The sequence below is a fragment of the Macaca mulatta genome, chromosome 16 (assembly GCF_049350105.2).
Source record: "Macaca mulatta isolate MMU2019108-1 chromosome 16, T2T-MMU8v2.0, whole genome shotgun sequence".
Taxonomy (NCBI): domain Eukaryota; kingdom Metazoa; phylum Chordata; class Mammalia; order Primates; family Cercopithecidae; genus Macaca; species Macaca mulatta.
Window position 1 is genome coordinate 66,600,990 of NC_133421.1, and position 19,640 is coordinate 66,620,629.

General features: G+C 43.3%; 1 protein-coding gene across 8 annotated transcripts in view; it reads right to left on the minus strand.

The window, feature by feature from the left end:
• Nucleotides 1-19,640, minus strand: part of STAT5B (signal transducer and activator of transcription 5B) — a 91,501-nt gene that overhangs the window by 61,128 nt on the left and 10,733 nt on the right. For 4 of the 8 annotated variants that reach the window (XM_028836507.2, XM_077971747.1, XM_028836504.2 and 1 more), the window contains exon 1: nucleotides 18,227-18,417. The exons of 3 other annotated variants lie outside the window; for them this stretch is intronic. The gene's annotated coding sequence lies outside the window, so the exon portion shown is untranslated. Of the gene's footprint in view, nucleotides 1-18,226; nucleotides 18,418-18,572; nucleotides 18,827-19,640 lie in introns of those variants that run through there. One more of the 8 variants, XM_028836506.2, reaches the window with a different exon arrangement.

Genomic DNA, 19,640 nt, shown 5'->3' on the forward strand with positions numbered 1-19,640 from the left:
TAGAATTTTGTTTTCAGAGATGGGATCTCACTATGTTGCCCAGGTTGACTTGAAACTCTTGGGCTCAAGCGATCCTCCCACCTTGGCCTCCCAAAGTGTTGGGATTACAGGCGTGAGCCACTGCACCTGGCCAGAGAGGGCTTTTCTACTCCCAAGAAATGAGAGGTCCTCTGAAAGCAGGAGCTCCAAGGACGTGGGTAATGCTTCAGTCATGCAAGGGTGCAGCAGTTTTCAAACAAGAGGGTGCATCTATGGATGTCTGGCTGTGTCTTGGGGGTGGTGGTCTGGTAAGAAGCTTTAAGGGCATCACTTTCTTTGGGTAAGAGATACTTATGTGCTGGGCACGGTGGCTCACACCTGTAATCCTAGCAGTTTGGAAGGCCGAGGTGGGTGGATCACCTGAGGTCAGGAGTTTGAGACCAGCCTGGCCAACAGAGTGAAACCCCATATCTACTAAAAATACAAAAATTAGCTGGGCATGGTGGCGGGCACCTGTAATCCCAGCTACTTGGGAGGCTGAGGCAGGAGAATCACTTGAACCTGGTGAGGGAGGCTGTGATGAGCCAAGATCATGCCACTTTACTCGGCAAAAGAGTGAGATTCTGTCTCAAAAAAAAAAAAAAAAAAAGAGAGAGAGAGAGACTTTTGTTCCCTACAGAGCAGTGGCTTCACTTCCCACAGGGCAAGAGACCCTATTTGTTTTGCTTTAAGTTCCAGGATACATGTGCAGGATGTGCAGATTTGTTACACAGGTAAACATGTGCCATGGTGGTTTGCTACACCAAGCGACCCTATTTGTATTTGTTGATTGTAAGCCAGATGTTATAAAACAGGAGACAGCCTATATTTCATTTCCCTTCGTTAGAAGGCCTATAACCACACTATTATGGTAGCCTCTAGCAGCATGTGCTACCTAAGCACTTGAAATGCAGCTAGTGTGAGTGGGGAACTGAATTACAAATTTCATCTCATTTTAATTAACTTAAATGTAAACCTGGAAACTGGTGTTCAATTCAATACTTGGAAAACCTTTCAGTATGTTTGGAACACCCTGAGTATGTGAATCTCAATCAACTAAAAGTTTTATGAAATCTGAACACAGTTCTTGCATTTCTGGTGGAAATTTGGTGGCTAAATTGAGAGATTTTATAAGTGTAAGATACACATCAGATTTTGAAGCATTCATACAAAAAAAGGAACGTAAAATATCTCTGTGTTTTTGTGGTTTTTTGGTTTTTTTTTTTTTTTTTTTTGAGACAGGGTCTCACTCTGTTGCCCAGGCTGGAATACAGTGGCACAAACATGACTCACTGCAGCCTTAACCTCCTCGGCTCAAGTGATCCTCCCACCTTGGCCTCCCAAGTAGCTGGGACTACAGGTGCACATCACCATGCCCCGCTTTGTTTTTTTTTTTTTTTTGTGCTAGAGACTGGATCTCACTATGTTGCCCAGGCTGGTCTCGAACTCGGGGACTCAAGTGATCCTCCTGCCTTGGCTCCCCAAACTGGCCCAAAATACCTCATTGATCAACAATTTTTATATTGATCACATGTTGAAATGACAATTTTTATATATTAAGTATATTGTTAAAATTAATTTTATGTTTATTTTTACTTTTTATTGTGATACAGACTAAGAAAATTACAATCGGAGCTCACATTATATTTGTATTGAACAGTGCTGGTCTATAACATAAATATTCTACATATTCTGCACAATTCTTGCTTAGTTTCCTAGTTCTAGTTTGTAAGTCTCACTTTTTTTTTTTGAGACGGAGTCTCATTCTGTTGCTGAGGCTGGAGTGCAGTGGTGCAATCTCAGCTTACTGCAACCTCTGCCTCCTGTGTTCAAGTGATTCTTCTGCCTCGGCCTCCTGAATAGCTAAGACTACAGACATATGCCGCCACGCCTGGCTAATTTTTGTATTTTTAGTAGAGACAGGATTTCACCAAGTGGGCCAGGCTGGTCTCGACCTCCTGACTCAAGTGGTCTGTCCACCTCGGCCTCCCAAAGTGCTAGGATTACAGGCGTAACCCACCATGTATGGCCAGAAAACATAATTTTGAATTAAATGACATTATCACGTTTTTAGGAAGCAGAGGAGGTAAGAGGTGATAAGCAAAAAAGAACCAAAAAGAAGAGAATGATTTATTTATGTAGGCATATTGAACAATATATGTTTATAGTTTTATCTTTAATACAGAAAAACACTTATTAACTTCCTGCATTTTAATTAACTACTTTATGGATTTAGGTTTTAAAAGCACTAAAAAGTACTATGTGATTTTTAAAAATGTTTCGGTATTCCCCAAACTGGCTTAAAATAAAATTCTGTTATAGCAATTTTTTTTTTTTTTTTTTTTTTTTTTTTTTGAGACGGAGTCTTGCTCTGCCGCCCAGGTTGGAGTACAGTGGCCGGATCTCAGCTCACTGCAAGCTCCGCCTCCCAGGTTTATGCCATTCTCCTGCCTCAGTCTCCCGAGTAGCTGGGACTACAGGCGCCCGCCACCTCGCCCGGCTAGTTTTTTGTATTTTTAGTAGAGACGGGGTTTCACCGTGTTAGCCAGGATGGTCTCGATCTCCTGACCTCGTGATCCACCCGTCTCGGCCTCCCAAAGTGCTGGGATTACAGGCTTGAGCCACCACGCCCGGCCAATATAGCAATTTCACTATAATAAATTACAAGGCACAATCCAAGTTAAGATAGATCTTTTATTTTTTATTTTTATTTATTTATTTATTTATTTTATTTATTTTTTGAGACAGAGTGTTGCTCTGTCGCCCAGGTTGGAGTGCAGTGGCCTGATCTTGGCTCACTGCAAGCTCTGCCTCCCGGGTTCACGCCATTCTCCTGCCTCAGCCTCCCAAGTAGCCGGGACTACAGGCGCCTGCCACCATGCCCGGCTAATTTTTTGCATTTTTATTAGAGACAGGGTTTCTTTTTTTTTTTTTTTTTTTTTTTTTTTTTTTTTTTTTTGAGACGGAGTCTCGCTGTGTCTCCCAGGCTGGAGTGCAGCGGCGTGATCTCGGCTCACTGCAAGCTCCGCCTCCTGGGTTCACGCCATTCTCCCGCCTCAGCCTCCCAAGTAGCTGAGACTACAGGCGCCCGCCACCACGCCCGGCTAGTTTTTTGTATTTTTAGTAGAGACGGGGTTTCACCATGTTAGCCAGGATAGTCTCTATCTCCTGACCTCGTGATCCACCCGCCTCGGCCTCCCAAAGTGCTGGGATTACAGGCTTGAGCCACCGCGCCCGGCCTAGAGACAGGGTTTCACCCTGTTAGCCAGGATGGTCTCAATCTCCTGACCTCATGATCCGCCCGCCTCAGCCTCCCAAAGTGCTGGGATTACAGGCATGAGCCACCGTGCCCGGCCTGTTTATTTATTTTTGAGACAGGGTCTCACTCTGTCATCCAGGCTAGAGTGCAGCGGTGCAATCTCAGCTCACTGTAACCTCTGCCTCCTGGGCTCAAGTCATCCTCCCACCTCAGGCTCCCCAGTAGCTGGGACTACAGGCACGCACCAACACGTCCAGCTAATTTTTGTATTTTTATAGAGATGAGGTTTCACCATGTTGCCCAGGCTACTTTTGAACCCCCGGGCTCAAACAATCAGCCCACCTCAGCCTTCCCAAGTGCTGGGATTAAAGGCATAGGCCACCATGCCCAGCCAGATATTTTTTTAATATAAAAATAAAGATGGGATCTCATTATGTTGTCCAGGCTAGTCTCGAACTCCTGGCCTCAAGCAATCCTTCCCCCTCGGCCTCCCAAAGTGCTAGGATTACAGGTGTGAGCCATCTCACCTGGCCTAAAATAGATTTTTACTTAAATTTTACATGAAATAAGTAAGTCTACTGGGCTCAAAAATGTCTATTTTTAAGGTTGTAATTTCATTTAAATTCTCTTAAAATATCAACTCATAATTTACTTTCATTCCTCTTCTTTAAACTCCGTAAAGTGTTAAAATTCTTTTATTTTTATTTTGAGACAGGGTCTTTCTCTGTCACCCAGGCTACAGTACAGAGGAGCAATCACAGCTCAGTGCAGCCTCCACCTCCCAGGCTCAAGCAGTCCTCTGACCTCAGCCTCCTAAGTAGCTGGACTATAGGCGTACACCAGCATCCCGTGCTAATATTTTTCTTGTTTGTAGAGATGAGGTTTTGCTATGTTGTCCATACAGGAAAATTCTTTTAAACACTAATTCTAGTTACAAAGAAACTATTTAATGTAAATTTAATTAAGGCAGAACATAAATCTCTGGTATTAGCAATGACTTATACCCAAGAGAAAATATCTTTCACTAGAGATTTCCTTTACCAGATATTCCCAAATGAGTACCATAATAAACATTTAGAGAATTCATTAAGTGTGACTAATGGAGTTATAAGAAAAATAAATTCATAGCCTAGCAGCCTTCATAGGTACCACGATGAAGGGGAAAAGCCAATGCAGAAAATATATTGAAATAATACAAAGTTCAAGGTTAAAACAAACTCGACCATTTTTTTCAAAACATCTTCAATATGAAATGAATAGCTTAGCAGAGCATCTATATATATATATAAAACCAAAAACAACATTTTTTTTTTTTTTGAGACAGAGTCTTGCTCTGTCGCCCAGGCTGGGGTGCAGTGGCTCAATCTCGGCTCACTGCAAGCTCCGCCCCCCAGGTTCACGCCATTCTCCTGCCTCAGCCTCCTGAGTAGCTGGGACTACAGGCGCCCACTACCACGCCCGGCTAATTTTTTGTATTTTAAGTAGAGACGGGGTTTCACCGTGGTCTCGATCTGCTGACCTTGTGATCCGCCTGCCTCGGCCTTCCAAAGTGGTAGGATTACAGGCGTGAGCCACCGCGCCCGGCTTTTTTTTTTTTTTTTTTTTTTTTTTTGAGACGGAGTCTTGCTCTGTCACCCAGGCTGGAGTGCAGTGGCCGGATCTCAGCTCACTGCAAGCTCCTCCTCTCGGGTTCACGCCATTCTCCTGCCTCAGCCTCCCGAGTAGCTGGGACTACAGGCACCCGCCACTTCGCCCGGCTAGTTTTTTGTATTTTTTAGTAGAGACGGGGTTTCACCGTGTTAGCCAGGATGGTCTCGATCTCCTGACCTCATGATCCGCCCGTCTCGGCCTCCCAAAGTGCTGGGATTACAGGCTTGAGCCACCGCGCCCGGCCTTTTTTTTTTTTTTTTTAAAGAGAGACAGGGTTGCCCGAGCTTGGGAGTACAGTGGCACCATTATAGCTCACTGCAGCCTCCACTTCCCAGGTTCAAGCAATCCTTTAGTCTCCCTAACAATTTATTATATTATAAAACAATAGAATTCTCCATACATTTCTGTGTAAAAATATACAGGCTACCACCAAGCACAGGAAATAACACAGTCCTGAATTTCAAATCATTTTAACTCTAAAAATGTTAAATGAAATTATGATGATTTTAATATAATTCGACAAAAGATGTCAAAGAACAGGATACTACACCAAATAATTAACAAAAACATCACAAACTCCTTTTTCTGCTTCTAAAAAGAAAACACTGAAAACAAAAAACAAATTCTACATTCTAAGACAAATCAACACACACAGTCATTTTAAAGATAACCTTTTTTTCCTGATTACAAAAGGATTCCCTGTATTACCATCTGGTCTTTTGTTTTGTTTGTTGTTTTTGAGACAAGGTCTCGCTCTGTCACCCAGGATGAATGCACTGGCTCGATCACAGCTCACTGTAGCCTCGAACTCCCAGGCTCAGCTGATCCTCCTACCTCATTTTCCCAAGTAGCTGAGACCACAGGCATGTGCCACCACGCCCAGCTAAATTTTACATTTTCTGTAGAGATAGGGTCTTGCTATGTTGCCCAAGCTGATCTTGAATTCCTGGACTCAAGTGATCCTCCCACCTCAGCCCCCCAAAGTGCTGGAAATATAGGCATGAGCCACTGTGCCCAGCCATAATCTGTTTATTATAGAAAAATGGAGGCCGGGCGCGGTGGCTCAAGCCTGTAATCCCAGCACTTTGGGAGGCCGAGGCTGATGGATCACGAGGTCAGGAGATCGAGACCATCCCTGGCTAACATGGTGAAACCCCGTCTCTACTAAAAATACAAAAAACTAGCCGGGCGTGGTGGCGGGCGCCTGTAGTCCCAGCTACTCGGAGGCTGAGGCAGGAGAATGGCGTGAACCCAGGAGGCGGAGCTTGCAGTGAGCCGAGATCGCGCCACTGCACCCCAGCCTGGGCGACACAGCGAGACTCCGTCTCAAAAAAAAAAAAAAAAAGAAAAATGGAAAGATACTACAAAGCACGTGCATGTGCGCACACACAGGGAACTCCACGACCCGGAAGAAATCTTTTTTCAGCACCTGTTCTTTTTTCCAGGCACAACTGTATATGATTGTTTGTAATTTCATTTTTAGTAATACACAGTGAATTCTGTGTAGGTCATTAAATATTGGTTTATAACATAATTTAAATAGCTGGACAGTATTCCATTGGATAGCTATACACAGGTGTAATAAATGATTTACTTTATTAAACCTCTAATGGAAACAGCAAGATTTTTCCAATTTATTGCTATTTTAAGATTTGTCCTTTTTTTTTTTTTTTTTTTTTTGAGACGGAGTCTTGCTCTGTCGCCCAGGCTGGAGTGCAGTGGCCGGATCTCGGCTCACTGCAAGCTCCGCCTCCCGGGTTCACACCATTCTCCTGCCTCAGCCTCCCAAGTAGCTGGGACTATAGGCGCCCGCCACCTCGCCTGGCTAGTTTTTTTTGTTTTTTTTTTTTTTTGTATTTTTTAGTAGAGACGGGGTTTCACCGAGTTAGCCAGGATGGTTTCGATCTCCTGACCTCGTCATCCACCCGTCTCGGCCTCCCAAAGTGCTGGGATTACAGGCTTGAGCCACCGCGCCCGGCCTAAGATTTGTCCTTTTGTACAAATCTTTAAACGTATTTCAGATGTCCTAGAATGAAATTCATCTAAATGAAACTGCTAAGTCAAAGGGTATGTACTTTTTTTTTTTTTGAGACGGAGTTTCACTCTGTCACCAGGCTGGAGTGCAGTGATGCGATCTCGGCTCACTGCAACCTCTGACTCCCTCAACCTCTGACAACCTCAGGCTCCCGAGTAGCTGGGATTATAGGCACGCGCCACCATGCCCAGCTAATTTTTGTATTTTTAGGAGAGATGGGGTTTCACCATGTTGGCCAGGATAGTCTTGAACTCCTGACCTCGTGATCTGCCTGCCTCAGCTTCCCAAAGTGGTGGGAATACAGGCGTGAGCTCCCATGCCCGGCCTGAGTATGCACTCTTAAGACTCTCAATACATGTATCAAACTGCCCTCCAAAAAGAGCACCAATTTACATTTCAACCAATGAGCATGAAAGTATCACATTCCCAAGCAACACTGCCCTTATTTTTCAATATTTTTAGTCTTCATAAATCTGTTAACTGAAAAAACTTGTCATTTTTATTTGCATTTCTTGATTTCTAGTATGAGCAAATACTGTTTCACATGATTATTGGCTATCTGTAGTTTTTCTTTTGTTCATTTTCTATTACTACTTATATAGATTACTTATATATTACAAATATTTACCCACAATGCTTTGTCATATATGTTAGAAATATTTTTCTTATTTTGTCACTTAGCTTTGGTTTCTGGCATTTTTTGGCATAAAGAAGTTTTAAATATTTATGTATACATATAAAAAGATGTATGTATATCTATAAGAAGATATATCTTCTTTTATTATTTATTAAAGCCACTTATATCCTGTTCAAATTTACCAACAAAGCTGGAATGTAATGTTAAGTTCTGTGCAAACTAGACCTCTTCATTTTGGGTAACAAAAATTCAAAACTAGCCAGGCTCACTGGCTCACACCTGCAGTCCCATCTACTCTGGAGGCTGAGGTGGGAGGAACACTTGAGCTCAGGACTTTGAGACCAGCCTGGGCAACATAGTGAGACCCCACTCTTTAAAAAATAATAATAATAAATTAAAATAATAAATAAAATTCAAAACCATACATTTTGAGAATATCACATTTTGGACAAAATTTTAAATGTGTGTCTAAAGTAATAAGTTTTCTTATTTAAGGACCCATTCCTGGCACACTTTACTCATCCTGGGCAACAGAGCAAGACACTATCTTAAAAAAGAAAAAAAAGAACTCATTCCCTTAAAATTATATGCTTTTTGGCCCAGTGCAGTGACTCATTCCTGTAATCCCAATACTGTGGGAGGTTGAGGTGGAGGTGGGAGGGATCTCCTGGGAGACACAGCAAGACCCCTGTCTCTTTTTTTTTTTTTAATTATATGCATTTTTCTGGTATTGCAAAGTCAAGGGATGTTGCTTCATCACCAACTCAGCATGTGAATTGTAGCCATGCCACTCAGGAAGCCAAATATTTTCTATTTTGTTTTGATACCTTCAACATGAGGAGAAAGGCCAATCTCTTCATACATTAAAATGAAATTAGTATTTTTAGTTGACATCTGAACTCACAGCAAGATGACCCCATTTGTAAAACATGACTACACTCAGGGTTTCCATATATGTAGTCAGGTACCACATAATGACGTTTCAGTCAATGACAGACCACATATATGACTGTGGTCCCAAAAGATAATAAAATGTAGCTGAAAAATTCCTATCCTCTAGTGACGCTGTAGCCATCATAATGTTGTAATGCAACGCATGACTCACGTTTGTGGCAATGCTGGTGTAAACAAACCCACTGCACTGCCAGTCATGTGAAAGTCTAGCACATACAATTACATGCAGTACATAATACTTGATAATGATAATAAATGCCTATGTTACTGGTTTATGTATTTTCTATACTTTTTATCATTATTTTAGAGTGTACTCCTTCTACTTACTAAAACAAAAAAGTTAACTGTAAAACAGCCTCAGGCAGGTCCTCAGGAGGCATTGTTATCATAGGAGATGACAGCTCCATATGTGTTACTGCCCCTGAAGACCTTTCAGTGGAACAAGATGTGGAGGTGCAAGACAGTGATACCGATGACCCTGACCCTGTGCAGGCCTAAACTAATGTGTGTGTTCATGTCTTCACTTCTAAGAAAAAGTTTGTGAAGTTTTGAAAAATTAAAATGTTTTTAAAAAGAGATAAAGAATAAAAACATAAAGAAAGAAAATACTGTTGTACAGCCGTACATGTTTATGTGTTAAGCTAAGTGTTATCACAAAAGAATTTAAAAGTATAAAAAAGCAAAGAGTTGGCCGGGCGCGGTGGCTCAAGCCTGTAATCCCAACACTTTGGGAGGCCGAGGCGGGCGGATCACAAGGTCAGGAGATGGAGACCATCCTGGCTAACACGGTGAAACCCCGTCTCTACTAAAAATACAAAAAGAAATTAGCCAGGTGTGGTGGCGGGCACCTGTAGTCCCAGCTACTCTGGAGGCTGAGGCAGGAGAATGCTGTGAACCCGAGAGGCGGAACTTGCAGTGAGCCGAGATCGCACCACTGCACTCCTGTCTGGGCAACAGAGCGAGACTCCATCTCAAAAAAAAAAGTAAACAGCTGGCCGGGCACGGTGGCTCACATCTATAATCCAAGCACTTTGGGAGGTCGAGGTGGGTGGATCACCTGAGGTCAGAAGCGCCACTGCACTCCAGCCTGTGCGACAAGAGCAAGACTCCATCTCAAAAAAAAAAAAAAAAAAAAGTAAAAAGTGTACAAAGTAAAAGTATTACAGTAGGCTAAGGTTAATTTATTATTGAAGAAAGAAACAATTTTCAAGATACATTTAGTGTAGCCTAACCAGACATATTTTTAAAATGTACAGTAATGTACAGTAATGTCCTAGGCCTTCACATTCACTCACCATTCACCCACTGAGTTGCCCAGAGCAACTTCCAGTCCTGCAAGCTCTGTTTCTGGTAAGTACCCTATACAGATGTACCATTTTTTATCCTTTATGCCATGTTTTTACTGTACCTTTTCTATATTTAGATATGTTTAGATACACAAATACTTACCCTTGTGTTACAATTGCCTACAGTACTCAATACAGTAACATGTTATATGGGTTTGTAGTCTAGGAGCAATAGGCTTTATCATACAGCCTAGGTGTGGAGTAGGGTTTACCATCTAGGTTTGTGTAAGTACACTCTATTATGGTACCACAATGACAAAATCACCTAATGCATTTCTTAGAACTTTGTCACCATGTATCATTAAGTGACACACGACTATAGTTATATAACAATAACCAAAGGAAAATACAAAAAGAGGGACTATTTACATGGTATCCTTACATATTAAACCTTCCATACCTTTTGGGATAAGAATCTAGTATCCAGTTCTCACTACACATAGCTTTCCCTCACTTTCTATCAGAAATGAGATAGGAGTCTCACCTTTCTGGCATCAGAAACAGATCACAAATCCTGAAAACAAATTCACAGGGTAAACTGTTTCATTTTTAAAGAGCTGTAGATTTCTGTAGATCTCTAATTTGCTACTTTTCGTAAATCTAAAAGATGGCCAAAAGATTTTTAGAAACACTAAACAAAAAAAAAAGAATTAGCATTATTTCTAACAGAACATTTTACCTATTTAAATATACTGTAGAATGAATGCTGTATTACAAAACTGATGAACCAATTTTTAGTACTTTAACAGATTAAATGTTCAGGTGTCTTTTTATACAGGCTACAATGACATGTATTAATGTAGCTTAACATTTAGCCCAGGTTAGATTTTTTCAAAATCCCACTCCTCCAAAAACAGTGACTTGCCACCAGCTATAGGTTCTGAAATTATTTATTTTATTTATTTTTTTGAGATGGAGTCTTGCTCTGTCTCCCAGGCTGGAGAGCAGTAGCGCGATCTCAGCTCACTGTAACCTCTGCCTCCTGGGTTCAAGTGATTCTTCTGCCTCAGCCTCCTGAGTAGCTGGGATTACAGGCGTGCGCCACCACACCCGGCTAATTTTTGTATTTTTAGTAGATATGGGGTTTCAGTATGTTGGCCAGGCTGGTTTCCAACTCCTGACCTCAAGTAATCCGCCCACCTTGGCCTCCCAAAGTGTCAGGATTACAGGCGTGAGCCACTGGGCCCGACCTAGGCTCTGAATTTTAGATAACAAAAAAATAGTTTTTCACAAACTTTTTAACTTACTCTCACCTAAAGGCTGGAAAACCCCAGTGAAGGCTTTTAAAACTCATCAGACACAGAAAAAAAGAAACAGCTTTAATTGTAGGATCTCACTGACACAAACATAAGGAAATTCTGAGTTATAGATACCTCACATTAAGCTTTTTCCACTGACATTGTAACTTCTGTCAACATTCAAAGAAAATTCAACCTTGGTCAAAGGTGACAGTTGACAATCCTGGAAGCTAACATCCTCTGTTTATTTGAACAAGTTTATACTCTCTGCACAGCGAACTGAAGTTCTTCTTGTCTGTGACTTGATCTCCCCAAGTTAAAGCACTACACTTTAGGGTTGTGAATTCTGTCTCCAAGACTTAACTTCACAATCCACTCCCAAGGAAAAGTGCTGAGAGAAAGTAACCATCATAAATGGAAAAAAAAAAAAAAAATTCTGAGACTATTTTCTAATGGCCTTTGCAGAGCTCTAAACATAAAATAGTTCAGTTGTCTTAAAAATTAGCCCAAATAGGCCGAGCGCAGTGACTCACACCTGTAATCCCAGCACTTTGGAAGGCCGAGGCAGGAGGATCTGAGGTCAGGAGTTCAAGACCAGCCTGGCCAACATGGCAAAACCCTGTCTCTACTAAAAATACAAAAATTATCTGGGCATGGTGGCACACGCCTGTAGTCCTAGCTACTTGGGAGGCTGAGGCAGGAGAATCTCTTGAACCCAGGAGACAGAGGTTGTCCAGTCTGGGTGACAAAGCGAGGCTCCATCTCAAAACATAATAATAATAAAAAATTACCCCAAATAAGTAAAATTCTTAAATCTATCTCAGAAATCATGACTAATAGCTCTAAAAAGCTTTAATGCAACAAGAATCGGACCAGAAATCCCCTCAAAATAAAGTTGTAAATAAAATGAGTAGGATTGTTGAGTTCTCAGTACAGATGTGTATGTCAACACAAACCCACTACACTGGCACAAATGATCCTTTTGTTTGTAAACAGAGGCCAAGGAGACAGCTTATAGCTCTTCTTCTATGATGTATATGGTAATGCTAGGGGAAGAAGAACGAAAGACAACTTATAATAAAAATTAAGACTTTCTCTGCTTTAATATAATTTCCACCAGAATTATATACCTTAATTGGAAAAATATTTATCACCATCTTCATCAACATTAAAAAAATCCTAAACATATAAAAATATTTTCTATTCAAAAACCAACAAGACTCCATTTGGGAACACAAAGAAATATAAGCCTCAAAGAAACAAAATGCCTTATAACAAAGCGGCAGTGGCCGGCTCGCCTTTGCTGTACACTAGGTTAGGGATGCAGCCTCTGGAATCAGCCCTGCCAAGACCAGTAATGTGACCTTGGACAAATTACTTAACTTCTCTGTGGCCATTTCTTCATCTTCCATCTGGGAATAATACCCACTCCTCTGAGAATCACGAGTTAACACACGGCCAGAACCGAAAACAATGCCTGCCCAGCACGCTGTCAGTGAACGGTAAGCATTAAGTAATATTTTTATTATTTTCATACTTGAAGGCATTGGAACATTTTCTCAAACTCTGGGTTTTGAACATAATTTGAAGGAGTTGTTCATTGTCTGCTCACCTCTTGAAAGATGGCATCATAATGATTAGATACATAATCAGAATATTTTCCCAGGTGAGCCGTGGTAAGCAGAGCTCTAGCCCAGAATGATGAATACTTATTTTTAATACAAATCATGGATGTGGCTGTTACTGGCAACTTCGGCCTGATTTCCCATATGCAAAGAAATCCCCTACCAGGGGAAAACAAGCAATGTTAGAAAGTTGTTGGGTTTGTCCTGTTATCATTACAGGGTAAAGCCAAATTCACATTTAGTAGCCTGATGGGCATTAAACGTATTAGTCACCAAATTAATCCCAACAAATAACAATAATTGATTGGCTCACTGATGTATTTCCCCTTGTCTTCCCCAACCTTTCTCTAACTAGTCAGAAAGGAAAGTTTTCATATTTTCTGAGAATCTCATTACTGCTCTCAAACCATGCTCTGTATCTTAGTATAATTTAAAAAATGAGTCAGCACAAGCACCTCAAAAAACTAGCATAGAATATGAAGCTATTTCTCTTCATAATAGAAAGGTGCAAAAATTTTTTAAAAGGTTATTCAGGGTACTAAAGGTAATAGAAGAATACATGAAGAGTGAATGTTGTAGTAGATTTTGCAAGCTAGCTTCCAAAAGCAGGTAGAAAAAGATGAATGTTCCTTATTAATCAATACAGGTATTCATCATCTCAATGGTGTCATCCATGTGAAAATGGACATAGTTATTAAGAATAAACCTAAAGAAGAAACTATCTTGTATGTGACAAATTATAACTTCTCCTTTCTTGAATATTGGGGCAGCAGGGGAATAGGAAGTCAAGATACTCCAAGTATTAACTTCATTTGCAAATTGAATTCTACATAATTATGCACCATGCTAATGCAATACTGTTTTTAGTAATGTGATCCAAATGAAAATTTAGAAGAGGTAAACTCCCCCTGAACTGCAAACACATCTGAATGTCAATTCAATTAGGAGTCTATTTAGTCATTACACTTCTTAGAATAAAGCGAGTTAAAGGCCAGGAAAAGAACACTTGCTTTAATCATTGAAACAATCTACACATATTTCTCAAGGTTCCACTTAACTCATCCTGCAACATTTATATTAAAAGTGACCTACCATGGCTGGGCGTGGTGGCTCAAGCCTGTAATCCCAGCACTTTGGGAGGCCGAGACGGGTGGATCACGAGGTCAGGAGATCGAGACCATCCTGGCTAACACGGTGAAACCCCGTCTCTACTAAAAAATACAAAAAACTAGCCGGGCGAGGTGGCAGGCGCCTGTAGTCCCAGCTACTCGGGAGGCTGAGGCAGGAGAATGGCGTAAACCCAGGAGGCGGAGCTTGCAGTGAGCTGAGATCTGGCCACTGTACTCCAGCCTGGGCAACAGAGCGAGACTCCGTCTCAAAAAAAAAAAAAAAAAAAAAAGTGACCTACCACATAAGTTATCCAGGAGAGTCAGGGAAGAGTTTTAAGGCTGAAGGTGATTCCTCCTCGGCTCTACTACCATACCCTAAATTTCGCCTCGTTCTTAACTCTTTTCCAAGACACTGTGTATGGCTTTTAGGCGAGTCCAGAAAAATGGCTATCATTACTACTTAATATAAACCATGGGGTTCTGTATCATGTAAACCCAGGGCAACTCCTCTTTTAAGCACCGACATTCAAGGCTCTACATAACATGTTTCAACTCTATCTTAGTGCTGTACATTTTCCAAGTACCTGCGAGGAAACAGATAGCAGCACCTCCATTTTTCTGTTAATTGTGCTTTTGTTGCTGTTCTAAGGCTGTTAAACTTTAAAGAGAGTTGGGAAAAGACAAGAACATCTTGCCTTCCCGATTGGGTATTCAGGCTTCACTCAGTAAAGCTGTCATGAAGTAGCGCAAAGGGTCAGAGACAAACCACATGGCATCTGATGTTTGTCTGTATAAGTTTAAAATAAAAATGTGACACTACAAGAAGGTTAACATGTGGACCTAATTTTGAAAATACAAACAGGAAGCACCCCCACCCCAATATTACCATTTAAAAAAAAGGAAACCAAACCTCAAAGATACCTTCCAAGGAAGTGAAGGGTGTGACCCAAACTAACAAAAGTAATAAATCGTCATTTCAACTCTGAAACCATCAAAAGTGAGGGTCTCATTCAACCAACTAAAAATCTAACACCTGTAAATTACTCTTCTCTTTTGATTAGTAAAAACGGCATAGATTTAGACGTGCAAAATCTTCTCCAAACTGACATAGGCTTTTCAGTAGCAGAGGATCATCATTAATAAAACACCCAGTGTCAAGATTTTACTTCAAATAAGGCCACTATAATTAAGAGTGAATACAGTTTTAAAAAATGTTTATCACTCTGATGCTTACAACTTAAATTTGAGTACAAAAACTGTCTGATCAATGGAAACTAGATTGTTAAGTTTGACTTTCTTATTCCCAGAAACAAGCATAAAACTGTTGTTTTTCCAACATTGCAGGGGAAAAAAAAACACTTCTGATTTTAGAAGAGTTCTATTCACAAAGCGCAGAATTAAAAACATTTTCTTCCTTTAAATACCACACGTTTGAGGACAGCAATAGTGTGGAGCTAACTTTGAAGCATTATTTTTATTAAGTTGCACAGTTAAAGTATTTTGATACTTTGATACATCATAGTATCAAAATAAAAGGATATTCTTCTGAAGAGTCCAGTAACCTGGAATTGCCAGATAGCTTTTTAAAAGAATAAGTTTCAAATTATCAGAAAAATCATACAAACTAGGGTTATTTTGCTTCCTTTTGTAGGAATAATGCAGTAATCTACACTCTTAACAGAAAGGGAAAAAATGTGTCACAGATAGAATGTCCAGAAATCTGTGAATAACTTTATGAGATACAGACATGTTTGTAGGGCACGAAAATAGTCTTCCTTCGATTCCACCTGTAACCTGCATCTAATCTTGAGCATGTTATTTACCTATCTATAACGTCTTCCTTTTACCATAAGACTACTGTGTCACCTACCTACATAACAACAAGCCAAATAAACCACAACAAATGGATTCATAATATATAAGCCTAACAAAAATTACAGACAATTTGAATACTAACAATACTATGATGTGAAAAAACTCGACTTAAGTATCAAAAAGTAATAAGCGGCAACTTTAGTCTTGATGTGGCTTTTACATATGTAAATGACATAAAAACAATCAAGAGAGGAAGAAAATGGAGATGAGATGAAAAGTCAGAGCAGGATAGGAAGTGTTGACCAAAATATTTATGTTGTAACACTCCAAACGATGATAGCACATTTTTCTCCTACTATCATACATACTAGGAAGTACACACCTTAAATTTCTTAACACAATCCATATTAACAACCTGTGGGCAAAAAAAATGCAAGCACTGAAAAGGTGAGAACTGATGAGAAGGTGGGATAGTTTATTTAGTTGGGTATACAGCAAAGATTTTGTGCAGAGTTTAGCTTCAAGTTATGCAATAACCAAACTGCTGGTGATAGAAATCAACTTTTTTTTTTTCTGATGGTTTGCTTTACAACAACAACAAAAATCTCCATTCCTTCCCTGTGTCTCAATCTGGAGCTTGAAATTTCATCTTCCAGAGGCTACAGTAGCAAACAAGTCATCTCCTAGATAACACACTTACCTGACCCAAGGCGTGGTGTTGTTTGAATTAAATGTAACAGATAACACAAATTGTCACATAGGAAGTTTTTCTTTAAATCTACAGCCCCTTCTCTCATTTAGCCCTGTCCATTCCAACAACTATGATCTTCCATGAGATGGAAACTGGTACCCAAATGAATAAACAAAACAACCCGAAGCCTTAAAATAAAATCAATCAATAAGATTCTCCTCATTTGAAATGATCAGAACCACTCCAATATTTACAGTGTCACAAAATGAAATTTTAAAACAAGAAAGGCACACTCAATAAAATACATCCTCAAGTAGGAACTGACAGGCAATGAACATAACGCAATATAACATAAGCAAATGGACAATAACAGAATGTTGGGGAGAGAGGCACAGTTCTATTACCTTAATTGAACGATAACAAAATTATCTGAAATAATGTAGACCCAACAGCTGAAAGCTTATTATGGCCCAGGCAGCTATCCAACAGCTTTGGAAACCTAAGATCCAAGCAGATCATAAACACCACTTGAAGACTGAAAAAAATGACATAAGCCCAAGCATGATATTCGGTGTCACGCTGGCCCTTTCAAAGGGCATTCCCTGAGGACACTGCAGAGAAAATGTATGGAATTGTATCTAGGCAAAGATCTATATACTGCATGGTGCTTTGGGAAGAGCACGAATCTCAGTCCTTGAAGTTTCCTGGATACTCAACAAACAGCCATGTCACCCGAACAGGTCACTTACTCCACCTATCTGGGCCTCAGTTTCCTCATTTGTACAATACAAGAATGTGGCATCATCGCTGGGTTCCTTTCCAGCTCTAACACTCTTTGACCCACTTTTGGCACCATTTATTTGATACAAGCTATGGCGGGATCACAGGGACCAAGAAGAAAAGAACTGACTCTGGCTCTTTGGGAAAGAGAGAATCGGTATCTCTTTTAGCCTTTAAAATTCTTGTGGTTTTCATTAATCCCGTCTTCCTAAAAGCTGGCACTTGTTTTTCTTCTTTGCCTTTTCCATCACTGCTGGCTACAAGTGTTTGCAACCGCCTCTTGCTCCGTGTGAGTTCTTTCCTCTTTGATCACCCCGACCATCTTGCCAGATTCCTTTAGCCTCAGACCAGCTTTTGTGATACAACAACTCCCCTTCCGAATCTCCATATCTACCGCCGACACCAGGAGCACTTTTAACCCTTTATTCCTGACTAGAAAGAAAAAGCACACTGCATCCCACGGCCACACGAACGAGCCCAGGCCTGGCGGGTCCTGATGTGGGATCCCGCCCCCCAGAGTCTTATCGAAACGTTCGTATTTGTTGTCTTGACTCCTTATAAGGCCCTGTTTCTTGAAGCTTTGCTAATACCCCCCACCGCACCAAGCAGCCCCGCAGGCTCATCCCATCCCCGGAGTCCCGGGCACCTCTTTTGAAAAAAAGAAGTTAAAGCATGGAAGACGGCTGGGGCTATTCGGAATTGCAACGTGAAAGTGTGAGGCGGCTGACAGCAGCCCCCTGAGCTCCTAGGAGGTCGGCGCGGGGTCCCCACACACCCACTCGGACACACGCGCACGCAGCCTTTAAAGCGCACGCCCCCCAACGCGCCGCGGCGTTCGCACGTCCCCCTCGCGCGCCCCGCATTGCCCCCAGGCTCCCCGGCAGCCAGCCCGGACCCCCTCTCCCCGCGCGCGCCCCTCGCCCAGCGCGCAGCCACCGCGGCCCGGGAGCGATGGCGGCGGCGCGGCCCTGACGGGTGGCTGAGCGGCTGGAGAGCGGGCCCCGCCCGGGCTGGCTCCCCGGCCTGGCTCCCCCGGCCCCGGGCCCCGGGCTCGCCCCGCAGCGCCTACCTCGCTCGGCCCCTCGGGCGCCCGCGGCTGCTCCGGCCCCGCTGTCTGGCTTGCCCGCCCGCCCGCTCGCTCGCTCCCTCCCTCGGCCGGGCCGCCGCGCGGAGTCGCCTGCGCTGGGTCCCCGCCCGGGGTGACGGCTCCGGCCGCCGACTCTCCTCCCGCCGGGGCCCGCGGGGGCGCGCGCGCCGCTCGCGCGCGGAGGCCCGGGTACGCGCGCCGCTGGCAGCCCGGAGCGCGCCCCGCTTCCTGGTTCCGCCCGGCGCGCGCTCGCCAGCCCTCGGTCGCTCTTGGTCTCTCGCGCCCCCTCTGCGGCCGCTCCTGAGGGACCCGGACCCCCTCGGCGCACCCGAGGTGGCGGCGCGCTCGGCGGGGCGGTGTCGGCGCCGCGCACACCCCCTTTCTGCGACGGTGGGGTGTCTTCCCGGCTCGGCTCCCTAGCCGACCCCGCACCGCAAGCACATGCTGCTTTGTTTGGGTTGAGTCGACCACCACTGGCAGGGCTAGGGCGCACTATCGTGGTCGTGTTGATTGGCCCCCTCCGCGGCCCGCCCACCTCCCTCCCTGGGAGCCCAGGCCCGCGTTCCGGGTCCTCTCCCTCCCAGGCCGAGGTCAGAAGTCCACAGCGGCCCCGATCAATAATTATCCTGGGTTTGCCCCCGGGAGGGCGTCTCAGCCAGGGCTCCTGCCGCCTGCATGGGCACGGCAGGAGTTCACATTCACTCAGGCCGAATGCACCTGTCAGTGTTCCAGGGTGAACCTACAGGGTACGGGGCGCCTGGGGCCGGTTCCCTTCCTGGGGAAATCTGGCTGGCTCCCACCAGTCAGAGCTGCGGGAGGGACTGCTCTCTCTAGAGAAGAAAGAATAAACAGGGTCACCTGTAGGATCCAGGGGAAGGGGGTCCCCCAGATCCTTTCCAGGTGCTGGGTAAGGGGTTGTGGTGTGTGGGAAGCCAGGCTGAGTCACCCACTGTCCTCCCCTCTGCTTCGTCTCTCTCCCGGAGCTGGCCAGCGGTTTCCCTGGCAACCCTCCAAGGACTAGCACTAAAGCAAGACATAGGAAAGCTCCAGAAGCCCAGCTGCATGGGCCAAAAGAGAGAGAAGGACCCCTCCTGGCCCCACTCAGACGCACACAGCTCCCCTGTATGTATGCAAAATGTTCATGTCCAGAGATGGCCCAGAGTTGCAAGTTCTCCCATAGTCCTCCCTGGGCAGCTCTTTCCAGCGGCTTTTTCTTCACCTCCAGAATGACACCAACGACAAAGGTCTCCAGCTGGTCAAAAAACCCTTGTCCCCTACCCAGGCCACTGCTCCAGTCCCACACTCTGGGCCAACACCTGGCACAGTGCTTTGCACAGAGTAGGTTCAGGGAGCTTGGAGGCCGGAGAAGGAAGCAGGAAGCAGGATGGATGGGCCA